The sequence below is a fragment of the Muntiacus reevesi genome, chromosome 10, assembly GCF_963930625.1.
Source record: "Muntiacus reevesi chromosome 10, mMunRee1.1, whole genome shotgun sequence".
Classification (NCBI taxonomy): domain Eukaryota; kingdom Metazoa; phylum Chordata; class Mammalia; order Artiodactyla; family Cervidae; genus Muntiacus; species Muntiacus reevesi.
This window is the reverse complement of record NC_089258.1, coordinates 49,106,597-49,129,975: the sequence shown is the minus strand read 5'-3', so window position 1 is coordinate 49,129,975 and position 23,379 is coordinate 49,106,597. Positions and strand designations below refer to the sequence as shown.

The window sequence follows — 23,379 nt, the reverse complement described above, 5'->3', positions numbered from 1 at the left end:
CCCCCTGTTCCTCGGGGGCCTGACCTTCCCCAGATCCTCTGTCTGCTGCCCTTCCTGCTTCCAGCCCAGGGCACAGTGGCCTGCCCCTCGTCTCCCCTCAAACATGTACCCCAGGGGTCCAGAATCACCAGAACACCAGGTCAGTAGGAAACCCCCTCCTATGTCCCCCGGCAGCCATCACTTCCGTCTGGTTTATGCTTCTTACCCCTGCCTTGTGCACACGTGGATACACTTCCGGTTCCCTTTTGGGCTGGAAGGCCTATATAGGCATGGACTTGTCCTATTCCTGGATGTGCCGGGCTTTGAGCCGAGACATAGCTTCACCAACTGTCATCAGTTGAATGACACAGTTGACATGGACAAAGTATGTCTCTCTGTGTGGACATGATACGATCCAACTAAATGTGATGGAAAAACCAGTCCTGTGGAAGCACAATTCAGTGAAGACAGCACAGCATGGAACTCAGAGCCCGCCAGGGCAGGGTGAGCACGCGGACCTCAGCCTGCCTGCAGTTTCTTCAGAGGGTTTGCCAGTTAAACCAAGAGCCTGGCTGGTGCAGGCGGTATGTGTGAGCAGCTCTCTGGTCTTCACACTAACTCTTCCCTCAGTGCAAGCTGAGGTCACCAGGGGATGGTGTTAGGACACAGGGCCTTTGGGAGGTGATTTGGTCATGAGGGTGGGACCCTCCTGGTTGGAATGAGAGCCTTTATGAAAGAGACCCCAGAGAGATTGCTCACCCTTGTGCCCTCTGAGGACACAGGGAAAAGACCGTCGTACAACAACCACCTGCTCTGTCTTGATCTTGGAGCTCCCAGCCTCCAAATCTGAGAAGTAAAAGGTCTGTTGTTAATAAGCCACCTATTACAATACCACATGTGAAATAGATACCCAGCGGGAATTAGCTGTATCACTCAGGGCACTCTGACAGGGGCTCTGCGACCAGCTGGAAGCGTGGGATGGGGAAGGAGATGGGACGAAGTTTCGGGAGGGAGGGGACATAGGTGAACCGTGGATGATTCTTGTTGATGTATGACAGAAAACCTCAAAATTCTATAAAGCAGTCATCCTTCAATTAAAAAATAAAATGTAAAAAAAGCATCATCTAGCCTTTGGTGTTTCTGTTTTAGTAGCCTGAAAGGGCAGACACACGACAAGTGAGAATTCCAGCACAGGTGGAATTATGCTACCTAGTCATTGGCCCTTAAGATAGGGAAATGACATGGATTAACTGACTGTGCCCAATGCCATCTCCTTACAGGAGCCTTCGATGTGGACGAGGGATGCAGCTCAGTGTCAGAGAGATGTGCGCTGAGAGCCTAAACCAGCCCCGGCTTGCATTGACACGGAGGGGGGCCATAAGCCAAGGAGGGCAGGCAGCCTCTAAGCGTGAAAAGGAAGGAAGCCTCCAGAAGGAACAGCATCCTGCTGACACCGGGATTTGAAGCCAGCGAGACCCATTTGGGACTTTGGATCCTCAGAACCACAATAACAAGTATGTGTTCCTTTAAGCCACTTAGCTGGTGGCTATTTGTGAAGCTATGACAGGAAATCAATACAGCAATCGCTTAAAATAATGCCTTCAGCCTAAAATTAGGAGCTCAAAAGAGACAAACCTGTGTGCTTAATGTAGGAAAAAAATGATAACAGCTGTCAACGTTTTGCTCAGCTTTATATTTCTTTTTTCACAGAAATGCCCATGGTTCATCTGACAAACTTTTTCATCTCAAAGTTTGTATTTGGGACTCAGTCTTACACCTCATATATCTATATCCTTTAATCCTTTATTTTTAATTTTTTTATCATGGAAAGTTTATCTGATATTGAGTGTGGTTAGGTAGTACTGTTTATGAAACTTTTATCATATTCTTTATTGGGATTTCAATTTTTAATTTTTGCTTAACTTTTAAAGTTATATTCTAAATGTATCTGCTGATGTTTTATTGCCATAACATTTCTGAGTGTCGTGTTGGACTCTTGCGTGGGAGGAATGCTCTTCTCATTTCAGCACCAAGAAGAGGATGGCTTTTCCATGTGACTCATGAACCAAACAGGTTCCTGCTCTGGTCGATAGACATCCGTTCCACCTGGGTCCTGGATCTCATTTCTCTTGCTTACTTGTGGGTGAGGCCCAAATCAGCTCCACCTCTTGCCTCCATCTACTCAATCTATGGAGAATGCAATGGCACCCCACTCCAGTACTCATGCCTGGAAAATCCCATGGATGGAGGAGCCTGGTAGGCTGCAATATGTGGGGTCGCTGAGAGTCGAACACGACTGAGCGACTTCACCTTCACTTTTCACTTTCATACACAGGAGAAGGACATGGCAACCCACTCCAGTGTTCTTGCCTGGGAAAACCCAGGGACGAGGCAGCCTGGTGGTCTGCCATCTATGGGTCGCACAGAGTCAGACACGACTGAAGCAACTTAGCAGCAGTAGCACTGCATCTATATAAACTAACAGCAGGAAAAAACAAAAACAAAAAACTAACAGCAGGGATTGACCCGGCCGTCCAGTTGTTAAAGACTTCATGCTGCCAATGTAGGGGGCTGGATTCCATCCCTGGTTGTGAAACTAAGATTCCACATGCTAAAGAAGAGGCCAAAATTTCCAAAACAGACAAACAAAAAACACTCCCCAAATGCCAGCATTTAAAAAAATAAAACCTAAAACAAGGAAACAGTTCTTCATTGACATGATAGCAATCATGAGCTCAGTCTTCTTTGCACTTAGCATTTCAGCAAAACTCTTCAGAAGGAGTGTCTGCAGCCCCCACTTCCTCTCATCACTCTCAGGGCAGTTGGTACCATCAACTCTGGCTGGTCCCACCCCTCTCCCCCAGGATGACTCCTGCCAGCAGGGATCACGAGGCATCCTGTGTGACCTCACTCAGTCCTTCCTCTGCCCTTTGTTGACCTGCCCCTCATTGTGTGGCAATGGAGAGGGGCTCTCGGGTATCTCTGCCTGAGTGGACGGGCCGCAGTCCACCCGAGAAGGGCGGAGAGGCCAATTGTAAGGTAATTTGTCAGGAGAGAGAGAGACATCCATGGTTGAAGAAGGGGTGGGAATAGCTGCATAACATTTAGGGAGTCAGTGTAAAGGATCGCTTTCCGTATAAGAGTACAAGAGAGAAATATGACCCAATGCTTTTTAGTTTATGCTTTCTTTTCTATTATGAAAGTACTGTTGCTGAGGCCAATGAACTAAAACCCTCACAGCTATTCTTTAGCATTAGGTAAGACTTATTGAAACAGCTTACTGCAAGCACTCATTCTATTTTTAGGTTGAGGTCACTAAAAAAAATAAATCTCTACTTACTGAAAGATTCAAATGCTGATGAAAAAATTAAGTGAAAAGATTTTATTGTTAAGTTGCCTCAGGACAGAGAGAAAAGAGTCAGAACATACAGTTCAAGTAAGATGGAGGAGAGGCGGGTGAGTGAAGGCTAGAGACCATGATGTATTATGACAAGCTTTGATCCGTTATGTTGGGAATGTCTGAGTGGGTGCTTGTGCTCAAGAACACTTTGGCATAAAGCAACTTAATGGGTTCTCTCCAGACCCTCAAAACTCTAAGGATAATGCCTGAGCCTTCCTTCCTTTTCTCCTTCCCTCCTTCTCTCCCTGATTCCCTCCATTCATCCATTTATTCATTCACCCATAGGTTGACGTTTCCATAATAGGACCTGTTCATACAGACTTTTGACTGACTACCTGCTCTATGCCTGGCTCTGTTCAAAGCTGAGATAAGAAAACAGGACTTGTTGCTTTAGATACTTACATATAAAGAAAAAGAGAGATATGAACACTATAAAGCAAAACTGAGATGGAGAGAAGGAAGAGATGGAGAAAAATTTCAGTTATTTACCCGGTGTGCGTGTGTGCTGAGTTATTCAGTCATGTCCAACTCCTTCCAACCCCACGGACTACAGCCCATCAGGCTGCTCTGGCCATGGGATTTCCCAGAGAAGAGCAGTGGAGTGAGTTATTTGACATCCAGGGGATCTTGCTGACCCAGAGATCAAAGCTGCATCTCTTGCATTGGCAGGTGGGCTCTGTAGCACTAAGACCACCTGGGAAGCCCCACAGCTAGTACCCTTCTATGCTTTTAACTTAAGAATATGTTGACATAATACCTGTAGTAAGAAATACTCTAGCCTATGAAGCCTCACCTGGCTGTGGTCTGTTCAAGAGATGACCTAGTAAGCTTGCTTAGGATGGATCAGTCTCTCTGGAAATGGTAGCAAGAAATATGTTGAGAGTGCAAAAGGAGAGAAGATCATTTCTGTTTCCAAAATTCTTTTTGCTTTTTAATTGCAAAAGTTGTGTGTGTGTGTGTGGGGGGGGGGGGGGCAGTACTTATTCTCAAAGGATAAAGAGACAAATGCAGAGATATGCAAAAAGCTGAATAAATAAATGAATAATTTGTTAACAGAATGAAATTTTAATGATATTTCTCAAAAAAACAAAAACAAAAACTAAAAAAAACCCCAAACCTCAGAGCCATAAGGAGAAGTGACAACCAATGTGGAAACCCTGACTTCCTACAAACCTCTTCCTTTACAAAAGGGAGACACTTGGGTCTGGGACCCTGAGTCCACAGTTGAGACACCCTCAAATTACTCCCAGGCCATAACTGAATATCTCTAGTAGGGATTTCCCAGGTGATGCAGTGGTAAGGAAACCCAGGAGACCCAGATCCGATCCCTGGATCAGCAAGATCCCCTGGAGTAGGAAATGGCAACCCACTCCAGTACTCTTGCCTGGAAGATTCCATAAACAGAGGAACCTAGTAGGCTACATTCCCCAGGGTTGCAAAGAGTCCAACCAGACTGAGCACAGTACCACCACCAGTCGGAATACAAGTCCTTTCTCTCTACCTGTTGGTCAAACTCTTTCCCAGATCGCCTGCCCAATTCAGGTGTGCCATCAGACACTGTTGGGTCGACCTGGAATCCAGAAAGCTCCTCTTCCATCATGAGGCTTCTGTACCTTCTCTACCTTTTACTCATATGTGTTATCCAGACGACACCAGCTAACCGGTGGCTAAGCTGGCTCCAAACTTGGAGCCTGGAGTAGGGAAAGTCAGGTTGATTCCTCATTCAGTGATATGCTGAAATATATAGCAACTGAATAATATATCTGAAAGAAGCATGCATATACAATATGCTCCATTTTTCAAATAAGGAAAGAGAAGCTTAAAGTGAAAAATAGTCTCCCATGTTTGCCCTTAACTAGTTGGTAGTAAGTCCGTAAATTGTAAAGCTGATAGATAACATTTACAGGAGAGTTTACAGGTTCCAAATCATTTCATGTGATTAACAGTAACACTAATAGTAATAGCAAATTATATTGACCACCTCCTCTTTACTGAGACACCAAAACTTTTAATATCTTATCCCAAATGTATTCCTCCCAGCACTATTTATGGGATAGGTGTTTTTAACCCCGTTTTTCAGCTGGGACTTAGAAATAAGGTAACTTGTTCAAAGTCGTGCAGGTTCTGTGAGAAATACCATTGGTAGCTTGATAGGGATTGCATTGAATCTATAGATTGCTTTGGGCAGTATAGCTATTTTGACAATATTGATTCTTCTAATCCATGAACATGGTATATTTCTCCATCTGTTTGTGTCCTCTTTGATTTCTTTCATCAGTGTTTTATAATTTTCTATGTATAGGTCTTTTGTTTCTTTAGGTAGATATACTCCTAAGTATTTTATTCTTTTTCTTGCAATGGTGAATGGTATTGTTTCCTTAATTTCTCTTTCTGTTTTGTCATTGTTAGTGTATAGGAACGCAAGGGATTTCTGTGTGTTAATTTTATATCCTGCAACTAAACCACAATGAGGTACCATTACACGCCATTCAGGATGGCTCCTATCCAAAAGTCTACACACAATAAATGCTGGAGAGGGTGTGGAGAAAAAGGAACCCTCTTACACTGTTGGTGGGAATGCAAACTAGTACAGCCACTACGGAGAACAGTGTGGAGATTTCTTAAAAAACTGGAAATAGAACTGCCATATGAACCAGCAATCCCACTCCTGGGCTTATAAACTGAGGAAACCAGTCTGAAAGAGACACGTGCACCCCAATATTCATCACAGCATTCTTTATAATAGCCAGGACATAGAAGCAACCTAGATGCCCATCAGCAGATGAATGGATAAGGAAGCTGTGGTACATATACAGCATGGAATATTACTCAGGCATTAAAAAGAATTCATTTGAATCTGTTCTAATGAGATGGATGAAACTGGAGCCCATTACACCGAGTGATGTAAGCCAGAAAATAAAGACCATTTCAGTATACTAACACATATATATGGAATTTAGAAAGATGGTAATGAGAACCCTATATGCAAAACAGATAAAGAGACACAGATGTACAGAACAGACTTTTGGACTCTGTGGGAGAAGGCGAGGGTGGGATGTTTCGAGAGAACAGCATCAAAACATGTATATTATCTAGGGTGAAACAGATCACCAGCCCAGGTTGGATGTATGAGACAAGAGCTCGGGCCTGGTGCACTGGGAAGACCCAGAGGGATCGGGTAGAGAGGGAGGTGGGAGGGGGGATCGGGATGGGGAATACATATAAATCCATGGCTGATTCATGTCAAAGTATGACAAATACCTCTACAATATTGTAAGGTAATTAGCCTCCAACTAATAAAAATAAATGTTAAAAAAAAAAAAAAACTCGTGCAAATTATGTGTAGGGAGGACTTTAACTCAAGCCCAAGTGGGTTTGATTCCAAAGACCATGTTTTTATTAAGTATTCAACAATCCCAAAAAACAAATTTACTTACTGAATTATATAAACAACACATTTATAGATTTGTTTATATATTATATATATATATATAAATTTATATATTTGTGTATATAAACAACAAGTACTTTAGCTTGAGTGTGATCTCTGAATCACTTGGGACATACTTATCCTACCAGATTGTTTGTTGATCACCTGAAATCCAAGTTAAACTGGGTCTCCTGCATTTTCCCTGCAGCCATCCTCAGGTGACAGCATGCTCCAGGCTGTGCTGTAGTGACAGTGCCTCCAGATCATAGGATCTAAAAAGAGCCAAAGTTGATTCTTGCTTAAATGACACCCACTCGTGAGGGATCAGGTGCTTTGATCAGAACCCACCCCCAAGGAGCAGCCACCACCGAGGGCGCTGCTGGTCCTGTTGTCGAGGAAGGCGTTCTCATGACTCTCGTGCTGGCGATTAAGGGCCCCAGCCCTGAAGGGAAATGTCAGACATCTTCCTGACTCACGAATTTGGTGGTTTTCAGACTGCAGTAAAGAATAAGCTATGTTTGACCTGAAAATGCCGCACTCCATCACAGGCCAAGGACACAGGACACAGTCTCTGGAATGCAGCCCACTTTCCTTTCCTTCCCACACTGCTTAAAAGCTGATTCCATTTCGCGCATATCCATGCAGGCTCAGGGCATGACCCAGCCCCAGTCTACACCTAGATTCTGAATATACCAGCCTTGGACTGAACTGATGGGGCTCAGGCTTTCCCAGGACTTTAGGAAGAAGGCAAAATCTTAGAAGACACAGTGGGCACAAGTGAGCTCCCAGCTACACGCCCCAGGACTGCATCCAGGACTGGGCAGGTCTTTCCCATCTCTGACAGCCGGACATGAGCCAGCGCTACACCAGGACCCAGAGCTCAGAGGCATCAGAACAGGCCTGTGCTCACAACAGGTTCTGAGTCTCTCAGAGGTTTGTAACTAACTCCTGGGGGGAATGGGCATGCTCTGCTTTTTAATGGACCTTGGCATGAAGCATCAGGAAATATATCATATTGTCATCACTGCAATAGTACAGGAACTGCAGCTGCTGAATGCTTCTCCCTACAGCTGCGGACCTGGAGCCTCTATAAAGTGAGCGAGCACACCGTCCTGTCCAGTCTCAGCTGGGAAGCCAGCCAGCCATAATTGTCTACTAACTTCTCTTTGTGTTGTTCTTCTTGTTCCTGCTGCCAGTTCCAGGTAAGATATGCTGGTAAATGACAGGGCTGAATGGATTGAGAACTTGTCAGTCAGAGTCAGCTCTCTCCACTCATTTGGGAATTTTAGATAAAGGAGATTTATTGCTTGGGAACTAGACATTACCAGCTTTTCGTTTGTTTTTTTTTTCTTGACAAAGATCATCAAGAAGCTCAAAGGAGGGTCTCCAGCCCTTCTGATTCACTCTTAAGAGACTAATCAGCTCACAAACCATCCCTCCATGGGAGGACTGTTATACCTGTTCATGAGACAGGAAGAAAGTGATGTAAATCTTTATTTATTTATTTATTTTATAAATCTTAATACCGACAGGAGAAAAGGAACTTAATCTGAGGACAGAAGCACAGATTCCCTTTTATTAGCTTAGCAGTCAGAGGTATAGTCTTTAGGGCCCTTAAGGACCCGGGGGACCATCGTGGCCCCTGCCTCCCAGGTGTCAGTTCACAAAGGGGCTGCCACGGTCACGCCACTTTCTCAGCTGAGCTGACCCACAGAATCATTCTTAGTAGCTAGCCCCACCATCTTCTTTACTCCAGATGGTAAAGAAGGAGGAAAAAGACATACAAGAACAGAGAATGGCAACAGATAACTTATTAGAGAGATTCCAAAAGCCTTGGACTTGCACCGCGGCCTTCCTAAAACCTTCCGTGTGCTCCATTTCTTCACTGCAGGCAATGGCGGAATCATAAGCGGGTTACAAAGGTATGACTGCAGAAAAAGAAATGGCTGGTGTGCTCTGATCGGCTGCATTCCTAAGGAGGGACAGATAGGCCGCTGTTCCCTGAGTGGCCGAACATGCTGCCGGAAGAAGAAATGAAAAATCCAGAAACACCAAGAGAAAGTTGCATAGTGTGAAATTGCCTCCTTGAAGACTCCAGAAGCCAAATCAAAGACTTTTTACAAAAAATTAGAAGCTTTATTATTATCATGATTATTTTTTAACATTCTGTTTATTGTGCTGCTTGTTACCAAATAGGCAACTTAAAAAGTGTTAATAACTCCCCTTTAATTCAAATAAAGTATAATCCCTAGAGGAAGGCACAAGAGGGTCTCAACTGAGGTTCCAAAGATTGTCAGATTTTATTCCTCTTTCACAACTTTCACCCCCCAGTGATACTGGATCGCTTGTTCTTTCTGAAACACTTCCTTTGCCTTCTGTCACCCATCTGAACTGTCCAGTCTGTCCATCTGTCATAGCATCTCCCAACCAAATCCATCTCTGAAACTTCAGGGCATCCCTGAGGGTCTTCCCAAGTCCTTCTGAGCACTTTCCAACTCAGAGCCACGGGGAACATGGCTCCTCCTCGACCTTGACTTCAGCTTTCCTCTCAGTCTTGTCTCTGTTCTGACTGACCTCAGGCCTGGATAAAATCTCTCCTCCAGCTATGTCTCCAAACCCATCTCTCAGGGGCACCTCAAATTCTACCTCCTTCTTAAAAACATCTTTGTTTCCCCAACAAATATGATATTTCCATTTAAAAGGTTTCCGATCTGAGTGCTCCATCTGTGAGACCTACTTGATTTTTACATTCACTACATTTGCATATTTCCAATCTCCATATTTGGCTGCAGGATTTTGAAGGGCACTTCATCATTTAATCACTCCTGGCCCAATTGTTTTCACACAAAACCTGCTCAACAAGTGTTTATTGTGACCCCATGGACTGGGTCCCACCAGGCTCCTCTGTCCATAAGATTCTTCAGGCAAAAATACTGCAGTGGGTTGCCATGTCCTCCCTTATGAGAGCTGAAGTACACTCCAAGGCTCTGTAACTATTCAGTGTTCTCAGAAGGTTGATACAGAATGATTCCAGCAAACATGGTGGCAGGCCCACACCCCCAACAAGAGCCCCCAGTCAAGCAACTGAGTTCTCAGGAAGAAAGGGCAAACACTCAAAGACAAGAGCTTGGACCCCACGATTCAGCATTAAAAAAAAAAAAAAAAGGGAAGTGATGGGACTGTATGCTGCCCTTCTACAGTACACAACTAAGGAACCAGGCAAAACCTCTGAAACCACTGATTCAGACTTTGGCACAAGCAATGCAGGACATTAATTGAGGAGAGTAGAAAACAGGTGAGGTGAGGGACTTCCCCGGAGGTCTGGGGCTGGGATTCTGTGCTCCCAATGCAGGTGGCCTGGGTCCACCCCTGGTCAGGGACTAGATTCCACATGCTGCAACTAGATTCTGCCTACCATGATTAAGGTTCAGGGCACACCAATTAATGTATTCGCTAATTGAATTTTTTAAATTCTGTGCTCAACCATTTATAAAAAAAGAAAAGAAAACAAGTGAAGTGAAACTTATGGTTTCTCTAGCCTCTACAGATTTCCAGGCCTAAAGCATAGGGAACAAGAACCCAAACAGGCCAACAATTCTCCTGAGTAGAAGAGAGTGGGGTCAAAGTTCAGAGAATGCAGACATCTTCACTTCTGGACAGAAAACCAGCAACGGGTGTCAGGATCAGGGCTGTGTGCCTGCGTGCTAAGACTCTCTGCCACTCTGTGTACTGTGGAGTTGCTGAAAGCATATGGGAAAACTCTGTGGTTTTCATCCAATCCTAAAGCTGCTCTAAAACAATGAAGTCTATGATACTAGGTGGAAAGTTGGATCCACCTTATGGGATAAACTGTGATGCTAAGATTCAAGACACTATCTTAAGGAAAGAGATGATCATTTCAGTAGAGAAGGAAAAAACATCAAGAATCAGATATCAGTTATCTGTAATAAACCCACTTGAGATATCATATATAAAGGGAAATGGGTTAATAATGAAAGGATGGAAACAGATATGCTACTGCTGTTGTTTAGATGCTCAGTCGTGTCCAACTCTCTTGAGACCCCTATGGAATCATCCAGGCATGACAGCTGGAGTGGGTTGCCATGCCCTCCTCCAGGGACTCTCCCCACCCGGGGATCAAAACCATGTCTCTGCATCCCCTACATCTCAGGAGATCCTTACTTTTGAGACAATAGATATGCTATGGAAACATTAATTTAAAGAAAACATAGGAGAGTGTATGCTTAATTAACAGGCTTCCTGGTGGTTCAGATGGTAAAGAATCTGCCTGCCATGTGGGAGACCTGGGTTCGATTCCTGGTTTGGGAAGATGCCCTGGAGGAGGGCATGGCAACCCACTCCAGTGTTCTTGCCTGGAGAAGCCCCATGGACAGAGGAGCCTGGCAGGCTACAGTCTATGGGGTCACAAAGGGTCAGACACGACTGAGTTACTAAGCATGGGACACAATCAAGTAACTTTAAGGACAAGGACCAGATATAGAGAGGGGTACTTATCCTAATGATAAAATGTGTCATTCATCAAGAATACATATGATTACTGAATCAGCAATCAGAATGTACTTAGCAAAGGAAGTTTAAAATTCTTAAAAACAACCCATAGGACTAAGCATAGAAACAGACAAATTAGCAATTACAATGGAATTTCCCTGGCAATCCAGTAGTTAAGATCCCTAGCTTTCAATGCAGGGGGCACAGGTTCGTCCCTGGTTGAGCAAGTAAGATCTCTTATAACAAATAGAAAATTCAATGCAAGATAGATTAAAGGTTTACAAAAACCAGACAACTCCTAAAAGAAAGCATAGGAGAAAAATTCTTTGGCATGGGTCTCCACAAGGATGGCTTTGAGCTTGACACCAAAAGCACAAGCCACAAAAACAAAGCTAGACGGTAGGATCCATCAAACTGAACACTTCTGCACAGCAAAGGAAACAATGAACAACCTGAAAAGACGGTGTTCTTCTAACACTTCAGGGATCTCTGAGGCTGGAGGAGATGGCAGCAGTGCTGCGGGCAAGAGAGTGGAGTGAGAAAGGATGGTCACATCCCAGGTCATGTCCGAGTCCCTGGGATGGCCACCAGGTGTGGGTACTTGACTTCACATAGGCAGGAATTCAAGAGCGAGTCACAGTGAAGTGAAAGAAGGTCCATCCAGAGAGGAAACACTCTATACAGAGAGTGTTGGCCATTCTGGAAGGCAAATGCAGCACCAGGGTATGGGGCTGTCAGTGTTTATGGAGGGGGGGTCATTTCATAGGCTGATGAGTGGAAGGAGTATGCCAGCTATTTTGTGGAAAGAGTGTGGATTTCCAGGAACTGGGTCATCATCCACTTTTTGACCTTTATGGTCAGCCTTGGAACTGTCATGGCACTTCTGGGTGTGTCACTTAGGTGCCACATTAAAAAAGGATTTTAAAAAAAAATTTACTTCAAGTCTTAGTTGCGGTATGCAAGATATTCATCTAAGCATACTGGTTTAGTTGCCCCACGGTAAGTGGAGAAGGAAATGGCAACCCACTCCAGTATTCTTGCCTGGAAAATGCCATGGACGGAGGAGCCTGGTGTGCCAAGGTTCATTGGGGTGGCAGAGTCGGACACGACTGAGCGACCTCACTTTCTTTCATTGACATGGAATTCTACTTCCCAGGCCAGGGACTGAACCCACACCCCCTGCGCTGCAAGGTAGACTGAACAACTGGACCACCAGGAAGTCCCCGTCATTCTTTTAGAGATTGTGTCTGCCCACTTCCGGTCTCATCTGCACCGGATAGCCGGCCTTTGACAGCACCATGGGAGCTCTCGCCTTACAGGAGAATGTCCTGCGGAAGTTCTCAGGACGCTGTGCTGGCTGCAGGCGGCAGGCAGGACCCTGTGAAGAGAGGCTGATTTTGCTCCAAGTCACACCACTGCCACTTAGCAGGCTGAGGCCTTGGACACACCTTTTTGTTGGATTTGCAGCCAATTTTAATTGACTTTTTAAGTCAGTTTTGCCTGTGGCCTCACACACGGCTTTCTAGTCCTCAGGACAATCATGTATAAAACTTGGATCATAGCTACCTGGTGGGTTTGCTTAGGGGAACTCAGAGAGATAACGTGAACACAAGTGGCCAGCTACTGACCAAGGCTCATTGCAAAATATGATTGTGGGACAAGTTCAAAGAAAAAACTACTAAAAGTCTCAGTGGGGGAGCACAGCATTAGACCCAGCCCTAGTCTCCTTTGAGGACAGATGTGACCGGGGTGTGACCCGGGTGAACATCAGAAGCCATGGAACCCACCCCATCCACAGGAGAAGGGAACTGTGAACAACAGCCTCTGCCCATTAACCCCAGGGCTCCATGCTGACAACACCTGAGTTTGTGGAGTCATAGACTGAAGGGCTTTGCTCTTCAAAACCTTATCTGTAGGACTGGGACACCCCTTCTTGCCTGAGGCATTTTGCACTCTCCCGGAAAGACACTGCCTCAATTTCCTACTCACAGCTTAAAGGTTTGGGACACAGCATTTATCTTCCCTTTAAAGAATGAGACCCTGAGTTGCCTCTCAGCCCAGACATGAAGGAACCATGATCCACATGGCCTTGTTTGGCTTTGAACCTGTGAAAACTAATAATCCATTTAGACATTACCTACAATGAACCCTTCCCTCTATCTTATATTAACTCATCTCTGGTTTCTGGTGAGCCACCCCATGGTTTCTTGGGTGTGTGATCTCCTTGCTGAACAAAGGGCCCTTCCCTGATGGACAGAGATGCCCCTGGGCTTTATATCCAGATTCACATCTCTGCAAAGCAGTCATCTTTAGATCTTGCCTAGGAAAAATAAGCCACTGCAGTTGTAGAATTCCTACAAGGGCCATGTCCCACTAGTGAGGAACTGTGGCAAGAAACTCCCTTGAAACTCACCATGGCACCCTGCAAGCCTTCTGGAAACTTCCTTCTGTGAAAACTCATGCCTGGTCGTACACATAAAATTGCATCATCTTCCTTAAACTGCATCTTCCTTAAAAGAAAAAAAAATCTGCTGTGCTGCAAACTATAGATCATTAAAACACACCAATTTTTATTTTGTTTATTTATTTAGGCTAAACCAGGTCGTTGTTGTGGCATGAGAGTTCTAGTTCCCTGACCTGCTATGCTTGGGAGTATAGTTGTACCCACAGGACCATCAAGGAAGTCCCGGAAAACAGCATTTTTAAAAATTACATTAAAAAAAATTTTGGAGTATAGCTGACTAATAATGTTGTGATGGTTTCAGGTGGACAGCAAAGAGACACAGCCATGAATATACATGTATCCATTCTCCCCCAAACTCCCTTCCCATCCAAGCTGTCACATAACATTAAGCAGAGTTCCCTGAAAAACAGCATTTTCAATGAAGAGCCACTGTAGACAACGATTTAGTCTCACTTCTTTCTCCAGTGTACTATGAGAGAATGCATGTAAATTAACCCTGCAGCATAGAGTTTGACTGCAAGGTCCATAAATAAACAGATACATATATATATATATATATATATATATCTTATGTATCAGTTCCGTTCAGTTCAGTCACTCAATCATGTCTGACTCTTTGAGACCCCATGAATCACAGCACGCCAGGCCTCCCTGTCCATCACCAATTCCTGGAGTTCACCCAAACTCACATCATCAAGTTGGTGATGCCATCCAGCCATCTCATCCTCTGTCATCCCCTTCTCCTCCTGCCCCAATCCCTCCCAGCATCAGGGTCTTTTCCAATGAGTCAACACTTTGCATGAGGTGGCCAAAGTATTAGAGTTTCAGCTTCAATATCAGTCCTTCCAATGAACACACAGGACTGATCTCCTTTAGGATGGACTGGTTGCATCTGTATAGATAATGATATATATATATATATATATATATATATATATATATGTATATATACAGTAGATGATGTCTAGCTCTCTCAAATATCATATAGAGCTAAAGCAGAGGGAATCATGATCAACACAACTGATTGTCCATCAGAAAATTCCTATCCCTGGGTGCTAGCCAGGGACTCTGTCTGTTCAAGACAGCCTCCATGACTTTGCTGAGCCTCAAATGTGAGATGCTGAGCCACAGCGGGGGACCTGAACAGGACTGAAGCTCTGGGGGCTCCTTCAGGACGGAGTCCACCCGGGGTACCCACATTTCAAAAGTGCTTGGAGTTCTACTCAGAGCTGCATGGCAAGCTCCATCCTAGGTTTAGCATTTGTGAAAAGGCAGGTCAGTGCCTCTCCAGCACTGAGATGGATTGATGTTATATTAAGTGAGGGATGTTACTTAGTGTTGGAGGTCCCTCTTAACCCAGTGAAGGGGTCCCCACTGCTGGGCCTTTATGCTACTAGGCTTGGGAGATGCGTTCAGTGGCAGTATCATCCTCCCACTCTGTCTCTGATGAAAGGAAACGGAGCACCCATCTGCCCATCACGTGTCCCACTGAGATTCTATGAGACTGGCGTGTGATTGTCCTGCAGTGAATTAAAAAAAGCTTTTATTTCCCTTTCCTTTTTCCCTTTTGCATCTTTCTCCACTTTAACTGTTCCTAACCTACAGTCTGCACTGGTAACCAAGTTTCTTCTTATCAGAAGACTAACTGATTTTGCAAACTACATCCGGCATCTATGGCCCTCCATTTCTTCGGGAGCCACATTCTGCATCTGTTATCCTTTAACATAGTCTAACCACATCCTAATACTTAACTCTATCGCATCATAAACCTCCCCTTGTAATTTAATTTCCCTTCCTTTGCTCTGTGTTACCTCATGTTGATGCTTAACTTGATGGTACACTCTCTTTGGAAGCCACCCCCTAGTAGTTTGCTTTCCCCCTTCAGTATTACAGGAAAAAAGTCACCAGGAAATGCCCAAAGGACAATGGAACTAACCACCAGGATCAACTGCCAGACCCAAAAACCAGCTACCTGACTCTGGCTTAATGACTGTTTCCAAACAGCGCAAAAAGAGAGCATTCAGGACCCCTACACCTTTTGTGGTGTATCTCCAACCCGTGACTGTAAGCGCCAATTGTATGATGCCCTCGAATCCCAATTGAGGGGAGATAGACTCCATGAGGCAAGAGCCTACAGTGATCTCCCTTCTGCCTGCTTAAGGGTTAAAGCCATCTTTCCATTTGCTGCAAGCTCTGTCTCCACAAGTTTTATTCAGCTCCGGTGGGCAGAGAAAACCAAGATTTTGGCAGCGTCTGTTACTGCCAACCTGAAACAGGCTAGCTGGCGTGGCGAGAGGGTTGGGACCACTGGGTCTCTTCACTCAGTGCTCCACAAGCTAGAAAGAGCAAGGCTGTCTCTGCGGATGCTGGGAATCAGCAAGTCTTGCCCAGGGAGTGAAATTGCCTCTGAATGACTTAGTCCCTATTTGCACCTGAAACAGCCTTTGAGGAAAACAGTGGATGTGTGAGTTGCTGAGTTGTATCCGCCTCTCTGCAACCCCACAGAATGCAGCACACCAGGCCCCTACGCCATGGGACTCGTCAGGCAAAAACACTGAAGTTGGTTGCATTTCCTCCCCAAAAGAACTAGAGAAATAACGAAAGTAGAGTCACTCAATCGTATCCAACTCTCTGCAACCCCATGGACTATATGTAGCCCACCAGGCTTCTCCATCCTTGGAATTTTCCAGGCAAGAGGACTGGAGTGGGTTGCCATCTCCTTCTGAACAGGAAACAGTGGGCAGATTCAAAGCCCTAGAGGGGTGAGGGTGGGGCTGGGGAGCGGGTAAGCCAAGGTTGACCAAGAAGTCTGTGTCCCTGCCAGGGGAGACAGGCCCCTGGGCCTTGCCACACCCTTGCCCAACAGCTGAACTGACTTCCAGAGAGAAGCATCTGGTCAAAAGGGCAGCAGGAAAGCTTTTTCTGGGGTTTTCAACAACCTCATTAGCATAAGAGTGACTGACCCTGCTCTGTGCTATAAAGGCCACTCCCAGGACACACAGAAAGAGGCTCAGTTAACCAGTTCATAAGAACCAAATCCACAGCCAGCGCGGAAATCCTCCCGAAACCTGGGACCTTCATAAAGCGGCAAGTGCAGCCTGCTCCAGCGTCAGCCCCAGAGCTCCGGCCGCCAGCATGAGGCTCCATCACCTGCTGCTCGCGCTCCTCTTCCTGGTCCTGTCTGCTGGGTCAGGTGAGCTCCTGGGAGCTCCTCATCTACATGGGGTCAGACTAAACCCACCGTCTATGATGCTTCTGAGAAGCCAGCGCTGAGTCCTTAGTAGTGGGAGGGGTCTGAGAACCGCCCTGCAAAGTTCCTGGCTGTTTCTAAGCCACTCTAGTGAGTCAAAGCTCTGAGCTCGTCTCCTCATTGGTTTCATGAGGAGGAAACAGAAGATGCCTCTGATGAGTGACTCTCTCTTTTTCTTTTTCATAAAAGCAAGAAATCTGATTTTGTCCCATGACAGAAGCGCAGAATGTCGCTTTATACATCTTTCTACTTGAAGGGTGGCAGCTCTGGGCAACCAGAGAAGTCCAGAGGAGAGTCAGGCCGAGCCTGGGTGTTGGGAGCTGCCCTTGGGACTCTCGGTGCTGAGTCTCCTCAGCAGGAAGGTCCTCCAGGACACGTCGCTGATGACGCGACCCTCGCTCCACATCTGGGAGGCACCCCATCCAAAGCACTGTGCAGGATCGGATGTCTAATTTTCATCTTATCCTTGATATTTCCAGAAATAGGATGAAAATATGTAGGAAGAAAGGAAGGAGGGAAGGAGGGAGAGAGAGGATGGGGAGACTGAGACCTGACATCTGATTAGATATCAAAATGAAGTTGAGAAGCCCTTGTCATCAGTGTTGTTTATGACTGTAACCCAACTCTTACACAGTGGCAGGGAAGAGGCCAGGGGTGTAAGGATGACGGCCACTCAGTTCCTGGGGCCCCCGTTCAATCCCTGGGGGGGGAACTAGAGGGACCAGAGGTGCCTTGCGGTCAGGAGGAAAAAGGCCTGTGACAAAGATGGAAAGGCCGCTGGTCAGGAAGAAACCACAAAGGGAGGAGGAGAGCCTGTGAGGGAAGCGGGAAGGCCGCTGGTCAGGAGGAAACCGCAAAGGGAGGAGGAGAGCCTGTGAGGAAGGCAGGAAGGCCACTGGTCAGGAGGAAACCACAAAGGGAAGAGGAGAGGGGCTGACTCGCCCCAGCGCTGAGAGTTCTGAGTCAGTAGAGACAATGATACAAAACTTTTTTTCCCGGACCATTATCACTTTCAGTTGTAAGTTACCTTGAGTGTAAGTTCTCCTTAAACAGTTCTTACACTTTCAGCTGCATCTTTTCCTCCTATCTCAGCGCCATTACTTGACTGAATCCTAGTGTTGGAAAACTAAACAGCGAAAACAGACACCCGCGGGGCTCTTCCGACTTCTGGCCGTAAAGTGGACGTAGCAGAGCTTCTGGGTCTTTGCCCTCGAGGTAGAGCTGACTCCGAACACAAACGTGCTCCTCACGCCCCAGTCCCTCAGCCTCTGCTTCTGGAAACGTGAGGGTCCACCGGAGCCCTAGCAGGGCCAGCGTCTGTCTGGAAACTGGTCCATAGTGTCCTGAACTCACATCCTGTTGTCACGAGGCCGTGTCCGCATCTCAGCACAGAAAGCCCCAGGGCCTCGCTCAGAGGGCACACAGCTGCCCTTCTCGAGATGCTGCTTTTCCTGCTGACACGTTTTTTACCTCTTCGTTCTCTTTTTAGGATTTACTCAAGGAGTAAGAAATGCTCCAAGCTGCTTTAGGAATAGAGGCGTCTGTGTGCTGTTCAGCTGTCCTGGAAGCTTGAGAGTGATTGGCACCTGTTTCCGGGCCCCAGTAAAATGCTGCAGAAGGAGATAAAAGAAGGCGAAGACGCGGTCGGGACCGATGCGGAGTCAGAAACTGCACCCTTCAACAGAGCATCTAAAATTTAAACCAGAATAAATTTTGTTCAAAATTAAAGAATTGCCCACTGGTCACTGAGGTGGTTGTGTGATGTCTGATCCCAGGCAAATTCCCAAATCCCTGAGGATGCTCTCAGCTCCTTATGGGAACCATGGGAGGATCGTGGTGGGTGCTCTGATCCCCCTGTTCCTTGGGGGCCTGACATTCCCCAGCCTCTCTGTCTGCTGTCCTTCGTGCTTCCCGGCCCAGGGCACCCTGGCCTGCCCCTCGTCTCCCCTCAAACATGCACCCCAGGGGTCCAGAATCAGCAGAACATCAGGTCCGAGGGAACCCCGACCCCTGCTCAGGAGGAAACCCCTCCTCTGGCCCCCTGCAGCACTCACTTCCGAGTGGTTTAAGCTTCTTACCCCTGCCTTGTGCACACGTGGATACACTTCCGGTTCCCTTTTGGACCGTAAGTTCTCTGTAGGAATGGACTTGTCCTATTCCTGTATCTTCCGGACATTGAGCTGAGACATAGCTTCACCAACTGTCATCAATTGAATGACACAGTTGACATGGACAAAGCATGTCTCTCTGTGTGGACATGATGCGATGCAACTAAACCTGATGGAGAAACAACTCCTGTGGAAGCACAGTTCAGTGAAGACAACACAGCACAGATCACAGAGCCTGCCAGGGCAGGGTGAGCACGCGAACCTCAGTCTGCCTGCAGTTTCTTCAGAGGGTTTGCCAGTTAAACCAAGAGCCTGGCTGGTACAGGCGGTATGTGTGAGCAGCTCTCTGGTCTTCACACTAACTCTTCCCTCAGTGCAAGCTGAGGTCACCAGGGGATGGTGTTAGGAGAATGGGCCTTTGGGAGGTGATTTGGTCATGAGGGTGGGACCCTCCTGGTTGGAATGAGAGCCTTTATGAAAGAACCCCAGAGAGATTGCTCACCCTTGTGCCCTCTGAGGACACAGGGAGAACACTGCCGTCCACCAGCCACCAGCTCTGTCTTGATCCTGGAGCTCCCAGCCTCCAAATCTGAGAAGTAGAGTCTGTTGTTAATCAGCCATTTATTACAATACCACATGTAAAATAGATAGCCAGCGGGAATTAGCTGTATCACTCAGGGAACTCTGACAGTGGCTCTGCGACCAGCTGCAAGGGTGGAATGGGGAGGGAGATGGGACGAGTTTTCGGGAGGGAGGGGACATAGGTCAATCCTTGGGTGATTCTTGTTGATGTATGACAGAAAACCTCGAAATTCTGTAAAGCAGTCATCCTTCAATTAAAAAATACAGTGCAAAAAGAGTCACCTCGCCTTTGGTGTTTCTGTTTTAGTAGTCTGAAAGGGCAGACACATTACAAGTGAGAATTCCAGCACAGGTGGAATTATGCTACCTAGTCATTGGCCCTTAAGATAGGGAAATGACCTGGATTAACTGACTGTGCCCAGTGCCATCTCCTTACAAGGAGCCTTCAATGTGGACGAGGGATGCAGCTCAGTGTCAGAGACGTGGGCTGAGAGCCTAAACCAGCCCTGACTCCCACTGACATGGAGGGGGCCATGAGCCAAGGAGGGCAGGCAGCTGCTAAGCGTGAGAAGGATGGAAGCCTCCAGAGGGAACAGCATCCTGCTGACACCGGGATTTGAAGCCAGCGAGACCCATTTGGGACTTTGGATCCTCAGAACCACAATAACAAGTATGTGTTCCCTTAAGCCACTTAGCTTGTGGCAATTTGCGAAGCTGCAACAGGAAATCAATACAGCAATCGCTTAAAATCATGCCTTGAGCCTAAAATTATGAGCTCAAAAGAGACAAACCTGTGTGTGTTTAATGGAGGAAAAAAATGATAACGGCTGTCAATATTTTACAGCTTTATATTTCTTTTTTTCACAGAAATGCCCATGGTGCATCTGCCAACTCTCTTTCATCTCAAAAGTTGTATATGGGACTCAGCCTTACACCTCATATATTTACATCCCTTTTATCCTTTATTTTTAAAATTTTATCATGGAAAATTTATCTGATATTGAGTGTGGTTTGGTAGTACTGTTTATTAAACTTTTATCATATTCTTTATTGGGATTTCAATTTTGAATTTTTGCTTAACTTTTAAAGTTTTTTTCTAAATGTATCTGCTGCTGTTTTATTGCCATAACATTTCTGAGTGTCAAGTTGGTCTCTTGCGTGGGAGGAATGCTCTTCTCATTTCAGCACCAAGAAGAGGATGGCTTTTCCATGTGACTCATGAACCAAACAGGTTCCTGCTCTGGTCCATAGCCAACCTTTCCACCTGGGTCCTGTATCTCATTTCTCTTGCTTACTTGTGGGTGAGGCCCAAATCAGTTCCACCTCTTGCCTCCATCTACTCAATCTATGGCAAATGCAATGGCACCCCACTCCAGTCCTCTTGCCTGGAAAATCTCATGGACGGAGGAGCCTGGTAGGCTGCAATCTGTGGGGTCCCTCAGAGTTGGACATGACTGAGCCACTTCAGTTTCACTTTTCGCTTTCATGCACAGGAGAAGGACATGGCAACCCACTCCAGTGTTCTTGCCTGGGGAATCCCAGTGACTCGGGAGCCTGGTGGGCTGCCATGTATGGGTCGCACAGAGTAATACACGACTGAAGTGACTAAGCAGCAGTAGCACTGCATCTATAAAAACTAACAGCAGGTAACACCATACACAAAAATAAACTCAAAATGGATTAAAGATCTAAATGTAAGACCAGAAACTATAAAACTCCTAGAGGAGAACATAGGCAAAACACTCTCTGACATAAATCACAGCAAGATCTTCTATGACCCACCTCCCAGAATATTGGAAATAAAAGCAAAATTAAACAAATGGGACCTAATGAAACTTAAAAGCTTTTGCACAACAAAGGAAACTATAAGTAAGGTGAAAAGACAGCCCTCAGATTGGGAGAAAATAATAGCAAATGAGGAAACAGACAAAGGATTAATCTCAAAAATATACAAGCAACTCCTGAAGCTCAATTCCAGAAAAATAAATGACCCAATCAAAAAATGGGCCAAAGAATTAAACAGACATTTCTCCAAAGAAGACATACAGATGGCTAACAAACACATGAAAAGATGCTCCACATCGCTCATTATCAGAGAAATGCAAATCAAAACCACAATGAGGTACCATTACACGCCAGTCAGGATGGCTGCTATCCAAAAGTCTACAAGCAATAAATGCTGGAGAGGGTGTGGAGAAAAGGGAACCCTCTTACACTGTTGGTGGGAATGCAAACTAGTACAGCCACTATGGAAAACAGTGTGGAGATTTCTTTAAAAACTGGAAATAGAACTACCATATGACCCAGCAATACCACTTCTGGGCATACACACCGAGGAAACCAGATCTGAAAGAGACACGTGCACCCCAATGTTCATCGCAGCACTGTTTATAATAGCCAGGACATGGAAGCAACCTAGATGCCCATCAGCAGATGAATGGATAAGGAAGCTGTGGTACATATACACCATGGAATATTACTCAGCCATTAAAAAGAATTCATTTGAATCAGTTCTAATGAGATGGATGAAACTGGAGCCCATTATACAGAGTGAGGTGAGCCAGAGGGATAAAGAACATTACAGTATACAAACACATATATACGGAATTTAGAAAGATGGTAACGATGGCCCTATATGCAGGGCAGAAGAAGAGATGCAGAAGTACAGAACAGACTTTTGAACTCTGTGGGAGAAGGGGAGGGTGGGATGTTTCGAGAGAACAGCATGTGTATTATCTGTGGTGAAACAGACCACCAGCCCAGGTGGGAGGCATGAGTCAACTGCTCGGGCCTGTTGGGCTGGAAAGATCCAGAGGAATCGGGTGGAGAGGGAGGTGGGATGGGAGACCGGGATGGGGAATTCATGTAACTCTATGGCTGATTCACATCAATGTATGACAAAACCCACTGAAAAATAAAAAAAAAAGAAAAAGAAAAAAAAAAAAAAAAACCTAACAGCAGGGATTGACCCGGCCGTCCAGTGGTTAAAGACTTCATGCTGCCAATGCAGGGGGCTGGAATCCATCCCTGGTTGTGGAACTAAGAGTCCACATGCTAAAGAATAGGCCAAAAGTTCCAAAACAGACAAACAAAAAACACTCCCCAAAAGCCAGTGTTAAAAAAAGAAGAAACCTAAAAGAAGGAAACAGTTCTTCATTGACATGATAGCAATCATGAGCTCGGTCTTCTTTGCACTTAGTATTTCAGCAAAACTCTTCAGAAGGAGTGTCTGCAGCCCCCACTTCCTCTCATCACTCTCAGGGTGGCTGGTACCATCAACTCTGTCTGGTCCCACCCCTCTCCCCCAGGATGACTCCTGCCAGCAGGGATCACGAGGCATCCTGTGTGACCTCACTCAGCCCTCCCTCTGACCTTTGTTCACCTGGACCCTCATTGTGTGGCAATGGACAGGGGCTCTTTGGTGTCTCTGCCTGAGTGGACGGGCCGCAGTCCACCCGAGAAGGGCAGAGGAGCCAACTGTAAGGTAGGTTTTCAGGAGAGAGAGAGAGACATCTGTGGTTGAAGAAAAGGTCGGAACAGATGCATAACATTTAGGGAGGCAGTGTAATGGATCGTTTTCCCTATAAGAGTAGAAGAGACAAATGTGACCCAGTGCTTTTAGTTTATTCTTTCTTTTCTATTATTATAAAAGTACTG

The 23,379-nt window shown here is 45.8% G+C and overlaps 1 pseudogene; it reads left to right on the top strand.

The window, feature by feature from the left end:
* Positions 1 to 7,659: 7,659 nt before the first annotated feature.
* Positions 7,660 to 8,846, top strand: LOC136176354 (beta-defensin 103A-like; annotated as a pseudogene).
* Positions 8,847 to 23,379: the final 14,533 nt, after the last annotated feature.